Source organism: Lissotriton vulgaris, chromosome 8 (genome assembly GCF_964263255.1).
Source record: "Lissotriton vulgaris chromosome 8, aLisVul1.2, whole genome shotgun sequence".
Classification (NCBI taxonomy): Eukaryota; Metazoa; Chordata; class Amphibia; order Caudata; family Salamandridae; genus Lissotriton; species Lissotriton vulgaris.
The window spans coordinates 781402250-781416898 of NC_141696.1; positions in this window are offsets into that span (position 1 = coordinate 781402250).

The following is a 14649-nucleotide window of genomic DNA, read 5'->3' on the forward strand; positions in this document are numbered from 1 at the left end:
TTGCTTTTATATATCTAACATTCACGTTCTCATTTTATAGAATTGGTGGTCCTTAGATGCTATGTAGGTAGTGCGCTGACATCACTAGTCAGTGATACTCACCGCTTGTTGGCCAGAGGTTAATTTGTAAAACAAAATAAGTGTTGAGGCTCACGTCAGGAGGCAGCTTGCACCAACTCCTTTCTCCTATTAGTGCCGCCCAAAACATAACCAACTACTAGCCATTAAATGGGGCAGAGAATGTGGCATAATGGCCAGAGCTGCAGACTTTGGAGATGGGGAACCAGGTTCTAGTTTCGTCAGCTGATCAAAATCCTGTGATTCTGGGCAAATCACTTTTCCCCATAAATGAATGTGTCTTTAACTGATGCTCATTAAATGTGCTGGTGTTGATGATTAAGTGCGGGTGTTGAGCACCGGAAATCACAGGCTCAAATTAAGCACTGTTGTTGGCTGAGTCTCCTCGCTGGACCTGAAATGATGTGTGTAAGCCTAAAGGCAAAGGTAGCTTTTCTGATCATTGTGTGCCTGTCCAAGGCATTAAATATCACCAAGATCTGATGATGATACATTCTAGTTAATGTAGGGTGGCATCACCATACGGTACTATTGTTATTCTTCTTTCTTGTGGCAGGGTGGGGCCCAGGTGGATGTCCTTTACCATTCCTAGTGCCAGCATCTTGGCACGAGTGGCCGGTAGGCAATTTAAAGCAGTTCTAGTAGTCTTTCAGGAATACATATCTCCTGCCATTTTCATATTTCTCATCAATAACACATGTATACTTCTCTGCTTACCTGTGCTTCGAATTAGGCAGCCTGTCGTCCAACACCTTGGCAGAAACTTTGATCATAAATGTCAAAAAGCCAAGCTAATATGTTTAAATATGCAGGAACATCAAAATTAAGGTCAGGAATAGGTTTCGGATCACAAACATTGGTCTAAAGACAATCTCATTATAGTCCGAAGATATAAAACCTTTTAAATATACACCCAGAGCATGAAAAATAGAATTAGTGTTGTGGGTGGATTCAAGGTTTTGTGGGACTGGGGGTAGTCTTATTTGGTGAGTCATGAATCTGAACTCCCGCTTTGCTTCACACTGGCAGGCTTGTTACTGCTCTGTTAAAGACAAAATAGTTTATTTTCCATTTCTTATGAAGTGTAATTTTCATTTTTTATTAACCCTGGAGTCGGATGTAGGAGCAAGTAGAGCTCTCCATCAGATTGCCATGCACCAATGGTATCTTCTGTATACAGATCTTGCAAATTTTTTTAATACAGATTTGAACGCAGAAATGTATTATTCTCGGTAATACAGATTAGTCAATATTTTACTTGGAACATGTTTCTATTTTCAGGTATTGGCTGCAGGCATCTTTTTAGCGGTCTTGTTTTCAGGACCTAATGTTTCCAACACATGACATATGCTTACAGTGGGATTTGGTCAGCCCCTCATTCATGATTGGATGAGCTGCTTGTCTAGCTCAATTCTCTGGTTTAATTTGATGACTTTTCTCCGCATTCTTTTGCTACTCCTGCCCTGGAAGTTTCGCTCTCACAGTGTTATGAGTGGTTGCATGTATCCACCCACTGCATTCTTGAGGGGACACTTTTTAGGGCTCGGGCCTACGTCACACTGAGTAGCAGTGTGGGCGGAGCCCGAGTCCTATAGTTAGCGTCTCCGAAAAGCTACCTAACAAATTCCTGTCTGCTCGTGAATTTTCGTTCTTTGTTTTGCCAGCTGCATTTCGATTGGTCTTCTCGTGTGTGTCTTTTCGGAAGAGAGCACGCAATAGGCCATAGGCGGTAGAGTAGCTCTGCCTATTGCATATTCCGCGTGGACACGCGCAGCAGAAGGGCATATTTCTTCAATTATCGCAGCTTTCAGGGCCCGCGGTAATTGAAGACAGATGCTGGGCGTGAGTGCACCAGTCTTGAGTTTTTAGGGCTCGGGGCTCGGGGCTACGGGCGCGCACCACTGCTCATTATAATTCCTCACGTGAGCCTTCCTAAGTGTTAGCATTTGAGCACATGTCACCCTGTGTGTAAGCTGCACTTTCAGAAGCATTTCGTGCATTTGAACAGAGTACTTTTCACGAGGGTCAACTCTGTGTACACAAGGAGCTTTCACTTGTGTTAGATAGCTCAGTTGCTTCATGTGCTTGCTGCAGATGGCTGCTGCCTGTATGCCACTAGTTTTCTTCCATGAGAACCTGACTCAGTCTCCCCCCCTCCCCGATCAATAAAATAGACTCGTGCCATTCACTTTGTTATACTTCAGGGTGGTACTGCGCCGTGAAGCCACAGTACTGTCAGTGAGTGCTGTGTTTTTGTTGTTCTCAAATTGCACCGACCACGTTTTTGGAGAACCAGGGAAACTTCGATTAACCTGCTTGCGTGTAGCAGTTGCCCAGCTCTGTGAAAAGGGCCAGGATACGTTTGTGTTCGCCTGGCTCCACTGGGTACCTGGGCATGGAACAGACCCTGCATTGTTATCACCACCTCCTCTGTGCGATAAGGGGGCGTAGCCGGGTGGGTCTGTGTTAGTTCTCAATGCGTGCCGCGTCCCTGGGGCCCGGAGGGTGTAAGGCACCCTGGCAAGTAATGAGACGGGCGCGGCCTCTCTCTTCTTCACATGTGGCGGCAGGCGAGGGAAAGGCAGCAGTAAATGAATAAAAAAAACACAAACCTGCCATTTGGGAAAGTACCCGCCCAGAGGCTATGTAATATACCAGGACTGTACTTTCTTTGACACAGCACCACATTCTTGAGCTTGAGTCCACTGTGTCGAACACTATGGGGCCGATTAAGATTGCGGTCAATCCGCATCCTCCGGACCGCCGGCCCGGAGGATGCGGATTCACCGCTGCGGCTTCAGAAAAGACCCCCCGCTAGATTAGGATGGCAGGGGGGTCGGGAAGACCGCCCGCAGCTTTTCCGCCATGGTCCCGCGGCAGAAAAGCTCTAATATGGTGGCGGTGTCTGTCAGACACCGCCAGCCATATTAGGATTAGCCTTGCGACATGCCTTTCCGCGGCGGCAATGCCGCCACAAAAAGCCATACGGTCTTTTATTTGTGGGCCCGTTGCGGTCCCCCAGGATGAAGGGGGGGTGGGAGTGCACATGGGGGGTACCTAAGGTACCCCCCTGCATTTGCTTGCACATAGCGGCAGACACTGCATGGTGCCTGCCGCTTTGTGCATGCAAATGCACTGCATGCAGTTTTAACATTGCGGCGGGTGCTGCTTTAACCAACACCCGCCGCAATGTTAAAAATACAGGATGTGACCGCCAGGGTGGCGGTCACATCCTAATTCGCACGGAGGGACCGCCGCTGCCCCTGCGGACGGTCCCTCCACCTCTGGGGTGGCAGACGGATGCAGGTCCGTCCGCCATCATAATGACCCCGTAAGTTTCTAGGACAGATATGGACACACTTTCAAGGTCTGTAATTTTATAGCTCAGCCTCTTTGATGCATTGAACGCTCCTGACGACTGCACCGTGTTCTACATTTTGAACAGTTACGTTATTTGTTTATTTATCTGAAAAGTACTTTCTGGAACGTCCCCCCTCCCCTTAAATCCGAATGTTTAGTATCTCTCTGCAGGGTGCGGGAGATTACACGGCGGCCCCCGCTGCCTGCCAATGTGGAATGTGTGACTTGTGTGAGCAAGTATTTTAGTTTGAAGCTCACTTCCGACTTTGCAATCCCAGACATAGTTGTTTGTTTAAATCACTTCTTTCCGAACAGACATAGTCCATTTGTGGCTAAGCTCGGTTTACCGTTCAGAGCTGCCGGTGGCATGCGGCTTTGTGGCACTTTGCAAAATGTCCCTATGGTAAATATGTTTATAGGGGGTGACAATTACTTAAATCCGGATCAAATTGCTGTGACACGACCCTTTAATTATTGTTTTAAACAAAGTGCTGTTTTCAATTTTTGTGGAGTGTAAACAGAAATGATTTTTTTCTGCGCACTGGATAATCATATATAAACTGTATTTGGAAAACGTTAGGCAATAGTTTAATTACTAGTCAAATTAATGTAAATTATCAGGAATATAGACTTTGAATTGAATGTCTGCAGAGGAGGCTTGGTGACCATGGAAAAGAACTGTGGCGCAAATTATGTACCTCACTAAAACATATTGTGGGGGGGTGTAAGTGTGGAATCTGTAGTCGATGACGACGCGCTGATGGGTGGAGAGCTTTCTGAAACCTGCAGAGTGAGAGTGCAGAGTGTGGGCAGAGTGAGAGTGAGTGCCGCAGAGATGAATTGTATGGTCAATACTTTTATGATTCATTTTATGTATCGAATAAAGTTTTTGAAACGAAACGAAACGAGTGCCGCAGAGTGAGAGTGAGTGCAGAGTGAGAGTGCAGAGTGTATGCAGAGTGAGAGTGAGTGCTGCAGAGTAAGAGTGAGTGCAGAGTGAGTGCAGAGTGAGAGTGCAGAGTGAGAGTGAGTGCTGCAGAGTGAGAGTGAGTGCTGCAGAGTGCGTGCAGAGTGTGAGCAGAGTGCGTGCAGAGTGCGTGCAGAGTGAGTGCAGAGTGAGAGTGAGTGCAGAGTGAGAGTGAGTGCAGAGTGAGAGTGTGTGCAGAGTGAGAGTGTGTGCAGAGTGAGAGTGTGTGCAGAGTGAGAGTGTGTGCAGAGTGTGTGCAGAGTGAGAGTGTGTGCAGAGTGTGAGTGTGCAGAGTGAGAGTGCAGAGTGAGCGAGAGTGCAGAGTGAGAGAGAGTGCAGAGTGTGTGCAGAGTGTGTGCAGAGTGTGTGCAGAGTGAGTGCAGAGTCTGTGCAGAGTGAGAGTGTGTGCAGAGTGAGAGTGTGTGCTGCAGAGTGTGAGTGAGTGCTGCAGAGTGTGAGTGAGTGCTGCAGTGTGAGTGAGTGCTGAAGAGTGTGAATGAGCGCTGCAGAGTGTGAGTGAGTGCTGCAGAGTGTGAGTGAGTGCAGAGTGTGAGTGAGTGCAGAGTGTGAGTGAGTGCAGAGTGTGAGTGAGTGCAGAGTGAGAGTGAGTGCAGAGTGTGAGTGAGGGCAGAATGAGTGCAGAATGAGTGCAGACTGAGTGCAGAATGACTGCAGAGTAAGAGTGAGTATTCAGGAAAAGACCACACACATAAGACCACACACACAAGACCGCACACATAAAACCACATACATAAAACCACACACATAAGACCACACACATAAGACCACACACATAAGACCACACACACACACGCCACTCTCACCACCACACACACCACCACACACTCACCACCACACACGCAACCACACACACAACCACACACACCACCAGCCGTCACTGCACACTTTCACCGGGCACACACACCACCAGCCATCAGTGCTCGCTTTCACCGGGCACAAACACCATCAGCTGTCAGTGCAGGCTTCCACCAGGCAACCAACACCAGACATCAGTGCACGCTTTCCTCAGGCACACACACCTCCAATCGTCTGTGCACGCTTTTACCAGGCACACACACCACCAGCCATCAGTGCACGCTTCCACCAAACACACACACCTCCAGCCTGCAGTGCACGCTTCCACCAAGCACACACACCACCAGCCATCAGTGCACACATCAATTGTTAACGCATCTACAATTAACTATTGTAGCAATCGCCGTATGGTGCACTTTACTTTTAAACATCTAAAGCGCAGCATACCACCATTGCTACAATTCCAATGCAACCCACATAATTCTACTACACACCACATGCATACACTCCATAACACATGGCTAAAAGACATTGCCATTTACAATGCCATTAGCTCTAACTCAAATAAATCCGAGACCTATTGCATTTCTAATGCTTGATTATTATTTACTGCTATGCACTTCATGGAAGTGTATGGATCACGGCCTATTCGGTGTACCATCAAATTCCTTATGAAATGAAGGACTGAGTACTAATACCTTGTTAATAGGACTTCAGTTCTTCCTTCCCAATGTTCAATATTCTTGCAACTTACCAGTGCAAATATCCTTTTAAGAATACGGCATACATATATAACTGCAAGTAGGAGCAGTGACGCGCTTGGTTGCGACTTTCTTTAAAGCGCGTTCAGAATATGTGAACTCCATGACTTAAAGACTGGATGTAGTGAAACGTGTTTCTGTTTTGTCAGCATTCCTGATTTTATACAATTTTCTTTGGGTTCACTTGCCCTTCGACAAAGTCAACAAGAAACCTACATTGGAATTCCTGCTTTCCCTTCCTCGATCGCATCATCCTCGGCTCCAGTGCAGCGTCTGCTTCATTTGGCTCCTGTTGAATTCATTCTCACCCTGCATGCTTAACTAGGCTCAGAGCTCATTTTGTGTTTTTTTGGGAAAGCTAGAGTAATGTAAAACAAACCAAGTTTATTTAATTGGAACACATTTTGAAAAGTGTCAAGAGGGAAGGTAATAGTAATTTATAGCAGAATCGTTAAAAGAAAACACTATTTTGTAACTTGCTTAGCTTCCTGGTGCTGAGATGAAAAATAACAGCAAAAACCAGTACATAAGTTTTATTGATTTGAACTCTCAAACGGGGACACTCCGAGAAGACTTAGTAGTTCATTTGATAAAAACAATTTAAAGATTTTATAAGGTGCAGAATGGTTTCGCCAATTTAAACCCCACTGAAAGGATATTGTTTTATGCGTTCTGTCTTTTGGAACTTGTTTGATTTACAAGATCTCATGAAGTACCTGGACAGACGTCCCAGCGAATAGGTTATTGTTGTTTAGTGGGAATTCTTTATATGAGTTTTTGGAACATTCTGTGTTAATATGGTCTCACAAAGTTATTTTGCTTTTTCATGTTAATACCCACAAATGTAAAAATAGATCCTAAACGAACTTTGGCTACATAAATGGTCTTGATTTACAGAGGGAGTGCATCGAAGTTGAGTCACGCATGGTGACGCATGGTGATGCAAGCCATTAGTCAGATGTACTATACCATACAGAACCACCTTGCTTGGCTCTGCATGACAAGGTAAATCTGGAGTATTGCAAGGCAGTGCAAGTCAATGCTTTGCATTACTCAGCACTGGGAAGGCAATCAATGGGCGGAGCATGGCCGTTCATACGTATTCACCCATGTTTTTTGGCACATATCCAGATTTACTCACATTAGTAAACCTGGGATGCATCAAAATGCTATGCCTTCCCAGGTGAGGTATAATGAGGAGAAATATGTATATTTTTCCTATTTTTTCTCTCTTACACATAGAAAAAGGGAAAAGTCTCAGAGGATTTCTTTTGCGGAGTAAGGTGTCTGCATTAGCGCTAGACTGCACTCAGTGTGTCATCACAGGGAGAACTGTAGAACAAGGAAGTTTACCTAAGCCTCTGATGGTAATTCAAACAATAAATGCCTGAATAAGGATAAACAAAACTTTATTAGTTCATCCTGACATTGATTTATGTCATTTTTCTTTTTAATTAATTATCAAATTCTTTTTATATCTAGACAGAACAAGACCGTCTTCAACTTCATGTATTGCCATACAATTTACAACACGGTGGAAAAAAAATCATGAACATTTACAGTGAAAAAACATAAAAGTGAACATATGATTATAAATACAAGAACAATGTGCTCATATTTTCCAAGAATAAATCAATTAACAGTTGCCAAAAACCAATAATCAAAAACTGAATTGTCAGTATAAATCCTGTGGGGCGAAAAAAGAGCTTTTTGAATGCCACCCCAGTTCCTGATACAATATCACTCTATTCTTATTCTAATCAGGGAATAGATGTCATATAACAAGCAAATGTCGTTGGCATTGAATGTCTTAAATGGATAAATGCTGACGCGTTTCGAGTCCCACTGTCTGATTCACAGGACTCTCCTCAGAGCAGGATGAGTCGGATCCATGGGAACTGTTTACGAAAAAAAGGGGGGGAAAGATTTTTAGAAAGAGGTCCTCAATCCATTTAACCTTAAAATGAGTTGCATCACTGCGATGTGGCATACATTTTTTTTGTAACCAAGGATGCGCTTGCCTTTAAAATGTCGTCAGTGCCGTGGATATCACGCTGCAATAGATTAAATTTCGAATCAGGGAAAATATTCCCAGTATGAGCAAAGTCGTGCTCGCGCGGGTGAAAGGGACAGTATTGTTATTACCTTAAGTCGTCTTGCTCCGGCGGCGTGTGTGCCGTCGTGTGGATATATTTTAGTTGTCGGATTGGTTTACATTTCTGAAAAAATTCAGGGCAACACATAAGTATTTTGTGTGGGCAAGAGGCGATTGAAACTCGTTTGGAGGTAAGAGACTTACTCGTAAGGAGAGCGAGAAGGAGGCGGAAATTGATGCCGCTACTGCTTCAAGGCACTTCAGTCCTGTGGGGAGTAAAGGGCGGAAAAAAGTCACTAGACTGGTCCTACATTGAATGACAAGAGAAGCCGCCAGATCTGCTTCAGTGGCTTACCGTAGGGATGCAAGACTGTCAGCGTTTGTCAGTTTCACTCTGCCACGGGTTCATGCAGGTAGCAAGAACCGTGGGTGTGCCGTCAAATTCAAAATTCAAGTCTCAGTCACGTGGTGTTGGTCTGACCAATCAGACCGTCTGGAACACTGCAGTCAGTTGCAGTGTCTTATGGGAATTGTAGTGATGAGAGGCCAGGCGAATATTATTTATGACGCATGTGACTCTCACGCCCTATTGACTTCGCTCAAACAATTTAGTCCTTTGTTGACACTGTCAAATTTCATAATGAGATACGCTTCTTTGCGCAATAGTGCAGTCTCAACGCTGGACTAATGTTTAGGGTCAATCCAGACTAGTACTGTCCATTTAAAATCATTTTCACGATGGTTGTTACTCAGAAAATGTTCAACCATCGGTGTGGATGAAACTTTTTTCTTTATTCTAGAACGGTGTTGTGTGATCCTTACATTAATGGATTGGCAGGTCTTTCCAATGTATACTCTATTGCATGGACATACCACAGCATAGACCCTATTCTTGGTCTTACAATTTGTGAACACATTGTGTTTCCATTTGACATCGTCATGGTCAAAAACATGACCTTCAAGTGTCGTTGAACAGGACACGCAATTGCCACATTTGTGATGCCCACATATGGGTTTTAGATTCCATTGTGCTATCAGGTCGCTTTTCTGTTTGGGAATATAGCTATCCGCTCTTATTAGTTGTTCCACGAATGGCTAAACTCCAGGCACAATGTTATCAAATTCTCGCTGGAATCCAGCAAATGCAAAATGACTTTCCTGGACGTCACAGTAGGCGCTTGCGAAGAAATACTGACAACCACCATATACAAAAAAGAAACAGATAGAAACACCATTCTTCATTACACAAGCTCACAACCACAGTGCTTGAAAGAGAACCTGCCTTATGGGCAATTATTGAGGATAAGACGTAACTGCACAAATGTGACTGATTTTGAGTTACATGCAACAACGTTTTGCAGTGAAATGGCGAAACGGGGTTATCCAAAACAGCTATTAAAACATTCTAAAAAAGGGCCAGATTTATTCCAAGAGAGAATCTCCTCCAGGTAAAAGAAAAAGGTGAGCTAGAGAAATTGGTTTGCGTAATGACCTTTGGTCAGCACACAAATAAATTCAAATGCATCATTCTAAAAAACTGGCATTTATTGGAAACATTAGAACATCCCCTACAAAAACCGATTTTCGCCATGCGCAAAAATACAAGCATAGGCCAACAACTAATAAGAGCGGATAGCTATATTCCCAAACAGAAAAGCAACCTGATAGCACAATGGAATCTAAAACCCATATGTGGGCATTACAAATGTGGCAATCGCGTATCCTGTTCAACGACACTTGAAGGTAATGTTTTTGACCATGACGGGGTCAAATGGAAACACGATGTGTTCACAAATTGTAAGACCAAGAATGTGATCTATGCTGTGGTATGTCCATGCAATAGAGTATACATTGGAAAGCCCTGCCAATCCATTAATGTAAGGATCACACAACACCGTTCTAGAATAAAGAAAAAAGTTTCATCCGCACCGATGGTTGAACGTTTTCTGAGTCACAACCATAGTGAAAATGATTTTAAATGGACAGTACTAGTCTGGATTGACCCTAAACATCAGTCCAGCGTTGAGACTGCACTATTGCGCAAAGAAGCGTATCTCATTATGAAATTTGACAGTGTCAACAAAGGACTAAATTGTTTGAGCGAAGTCAATAGGCCGTGATAGTCACATGCATCATAAATAATATTCGCCTGGCCACTCATCACTACAATTCCCATAAGACACTGCAACTGACTGCAGTGTTCCAGATGGTCTGATTGGTCATACCAACACCACGTGACCAAGACTTGAATTTTGAATTTGACGGCACACCCACGGTTCTTGCTACCTGCATGAACCCGTGGCAGAGTGAAACTGACAAACGCTGACAGTCGCGCATCCCTACGGTAAGCCACTGAAGCAGATCTGGCGGCTTCTCTTGTCATTCAATGTAGGACCAGTCTAGTGACTTTTTTCCGCCCTTTACTCCCCACAGGACTGAAGTGCCTTGAAGCAGTAGCTGCATCAATTTCCGCCTCCTTCTCGCTCTCCTTACGAGTAAGTCTCTTACCTCCAAATGAGTTTCAATCGCCTCTCGCCCACACAAAATACTTATGTGTTACCCTGAATTTTTTCAGAAATGTAAACCAATCCGGCAACTAAAATATATCCACACGACAGCAGACACGCCGCCGGAGCAAGATGACTTAAGGTAATAACAATACTGTCCCTTTCACCCGCACGAGCACGACTTTGCTCAAACTGGGAATATTTTCCCTGATTCGAATTTTACTCTATTGCAGCGTGATATCCACGGCACTGACGACATTTTAAAGGCAAGCGCATCCTTGGTTACTAAAAAAAGGTATGCCGCATCGCAATGATGCAACTCATTTTAAGGTGAAATGGATTGAGGACCTCTTTCTAAAAATCTTCCCCTCCCTTTTTTTTCGTAAACAGTTCCCATGGATCCGACTCATCCTGCCCTGATGAGAGTCCTGTGAATCAGACAGTGGGACTCGAAATGCGTTGGCATTTATCCATTTAAGACATTCAATGCCAACGACATTTGCTTGTTATATGGCATCTATTCCCTGATTAGAATAAGAATAGAGTGATATTGTATCAGGAACTGGGGTGGCATTCAAAAAGCTCTTTTTTCGCCCCACAGGATTTCTACTGACGATTCAGTTTTTGATTATTGGTTTTTGGCAACTGTTAATTGATATTCTTGGAACATATGAGCATATTGTTCTTGTATTTATAATCATATGTTCACTTTTATGTTTTTTCACTGTAAATGTTCATGATTTGTTTTTCACCGTGTTGTAAATTGTATGGCAATACATGAAGTTGACTACGGTCTTGTTCTGTCTAGATATAAAAAGAATTTGATAATTAATTAAAAAGAAAAATGACATAAATCAATGTCAGGATAAACTAATAAAGTTTTGTTTATCCTTATTCAGGCATTTATTGTTTGAATTAACATCAGAGGCTTAGGTAAACTCCCTTGTTCTACAGTATTCAGTGGCCCAACCTACCCTCTTTCCCATTGGGCCCAACCCCCCTTCTCTTTTTTAATCACAGGGAGAAGTCAGGAATCAATCATATCTTAACCTCTTCTGTGGCTTGGACGTAATGGTTACGTCCTCGGCTGTGGTGCTCCTGTGCTGAAGTCGTAACCGTTAGTTCAAAGGCACACCAGTCAGAAATCAATCGGCTATAAACAGCAGAGGGATTTTTGATTTCTCTTTTTCAGCCCCTGGAACTGGGGAAGAGCTTTACTTGTTATGTACCCCAAACTAGGTCTAAGTAGCAAATGATCTTTCACCTACATTAGTCCTACCTTGCTCCGCATAATGTTTCTAGCATTGACCTTTTACCCAGTTATGTGCTGAATAAATGTCATTTCGTTTCCTTGAAACTAGCTTCATTTATTATGCATGAGGATTCTTATAAAAGTCCCCTGCATATTTCGTACAAAACAAGATTAACATGCTCAGTATAAAAGTCATGGTCTTCTTCATCCGAAGGCGAAAGAACTACTTCGCATAGTTGCAGGTATTGATTTAGGCTCATTTCCATAATCGTACTCACAACATATTGATTGTGGTAGTAACCCTGAGGCTATCTTTGTAGTATAAAAGACCCATACCTTCCCGAGATAGGCAGAGGAGAAGCTTCCATGCTGACACCAGACGCTGAGGTTCCTGCACGCGGAAGCTCCAGCACGCAGTGGTCTGATATTCCTTGTGGGGTGTCCAACTCGAGACCAAGACGGGGTCCTTCCTTCTCTCCCATGAGGTAAAGGGGTTGGCTCTTTCCTAGTGGATTCTTGGCTTTACACCCAAATACATGCAAGGTACACGTAGGTAGGGTTGCATCGTAGGAGTAAGCTTGATTACTGTCATGCATATATTCACTGTTTTAGCACCATGGTAGAATTCTACCTTTTATTTACTCTGTTGCTGCTTGTATTCCTATACATTTGCTGCTGTCTAATGATTGTCGAACAAACATGTTTTATAATAGAATTACGCTAGTTCAATAAATGCTTATTGAAAACGTCCCCATTGTTCATTCTGTGTACCTCTCTGAGAATAAGTGAGCTGCCCAAGGCATTTTTTTTAGTGTGATAATGATCGGAGCGTCAATCTGCTCATTTCACTTCTCTGCATACGTACTCGTGGGGCTAGCTGAGCCCCATAAGCACCTAGGCAGACAGGATAGGCATAATTGGAAAGGAGAAAACATCCCCTTTCCAATGGTAACCTTGACTAGTGGAACCCCTGCTTGGAGATCGGCACAGGATAGCGATCGCCAAGCAGAGAATGACATCATTAGGCAGCAGGGAGGGGGGAGCAGCCCTTGCGCAAGGGCTTTTGCTCCCCCATTTTCTTGGGCCAGATCATTCTTTGTGGGGCAGATGGGGGCAATATTCCCTGATCTGCCCCCCTGGGGACAGAATTCCACTCGGCCCCAGGGAATATTTTTTGTTACACTATGTAGGGGTATAGGCTGCAAAAACGGGCATGCCAATGCCCCAACCCCCTCAAATAAAACAGGGGAGACAGATGGGGTTGGCCCCGGGCTCGGGGGCCAACTCGGGAAACCTACAAAACCCAGACATTTCTGAAAACTAGACATATGGGGGAGTCCAGGGCGGTGTGGCTTGCATGGATCCTCCAACATTTTTTACCTGGAATCCCTGCAAACCTCAGATTTAGCTTAAACATCATGTTTTCCTCACATTTCTGGGTGATAAAGTTTTGGGATCACTGAACCCTCTCAAATTTCCTACCACCCAGCATTCCTCCAGGTCTCCCAATAGAAATGATACCTCACTTATATGGGTGGGCCAAGTGTCTGTGACAGGGAAGGGCGTAAAATGTATTGTGAAGCCCTCAAAATTATCTATCATGAAATATCTGGTTTTGCAAGGGGGCACCTGTGTTTTTGGTCCCTGGCTCGGCGGCCATCTAGTAAAACCTACCAAACCCAGACATTTCTGAAAACTAGGCACCCGGGCGAGTGCAAGGATGTGTGGCTTTTGTGAATCCCCCACAGTTTTCTTATACAGAATCCCCTGCAAACCTCAATTTAGCTAATAAAAAAACAACTTTTTCTCACATTTCTGTGTCGAATCACTGTCCTGGCACAAAATTTCCTACCATTCAGCGTTTTTCTCGGTCTCTGAGCAAAATGATACCTCACTTGCGTGGGTGGGCCAAATGGCTGCGACTGGGAAGGGCTAAAAACATAGAAGTTGAGGGAATAGCACAACGAGGTAACAGAACCTGGTGAGAGCCACACATGTCACCCATCCTGGATTCCCCTGTGTGTATAGTTTTTAAAAATGTAGAGGTTTGCTAGGTTTTCCTAGGTGCCAGCTGAGCTAGCGACCAAAATCCACAGCTAGGCACATTGCAAAAAAAGGGTCAGTTTTTAGTGGAAAAATGTGATGTGTCCACGTTGCATTTTGGGCCGTTTCCTGTCGCAAGCACTAGGCCTACCCACACAAGTGAGGTACCATTTTCATTGGGAGACTTAGGAAAACAAAGAATAGTAGAACAAGTGGTATTACCATTTGTCTTACTAAGCATTTCCGCCTTCCAAATGTGAGGGAGTGTGTAAAAAAGAAGTTCTTTTTTAAAAATACCCTTTAATTCACATGCTAATATGAGTACCCACAAGTTCAGAGATGCACAAATAACCACTGATTATAAACTCCATATCTTGTTCCCATTTCAGAAAAACACAGGTTTTCTTGATATCTATTTTTCAATCTTTGCATTTTGCCAAATGAATTGCTGTCTGCCCTGTGCTCAATAAAAAATCATTGCCAGGTGCAGCTCATTTATTGGCTCCGGGTAACTCAGATTGGATTAACCTACAAGCCCTATATATCCCTGCAACCAGAAGGGTCCCACAGGCATAATGGCATATTGCTTTTAAAACTCTACCATAGTTTGAAGAAGTTACAGGTGAAAATGTATGCCCAAGTCACTGTTTTTTTCAACTCTATTTCAATATTTTTTTTTCAACTGTTTCTTTCTGTAAGAAAACCTTGAGGGATCTACACAAATGGCCCATTGCTGAATTTAGAATCTAGTCTACTTTCGTTTACTGTCC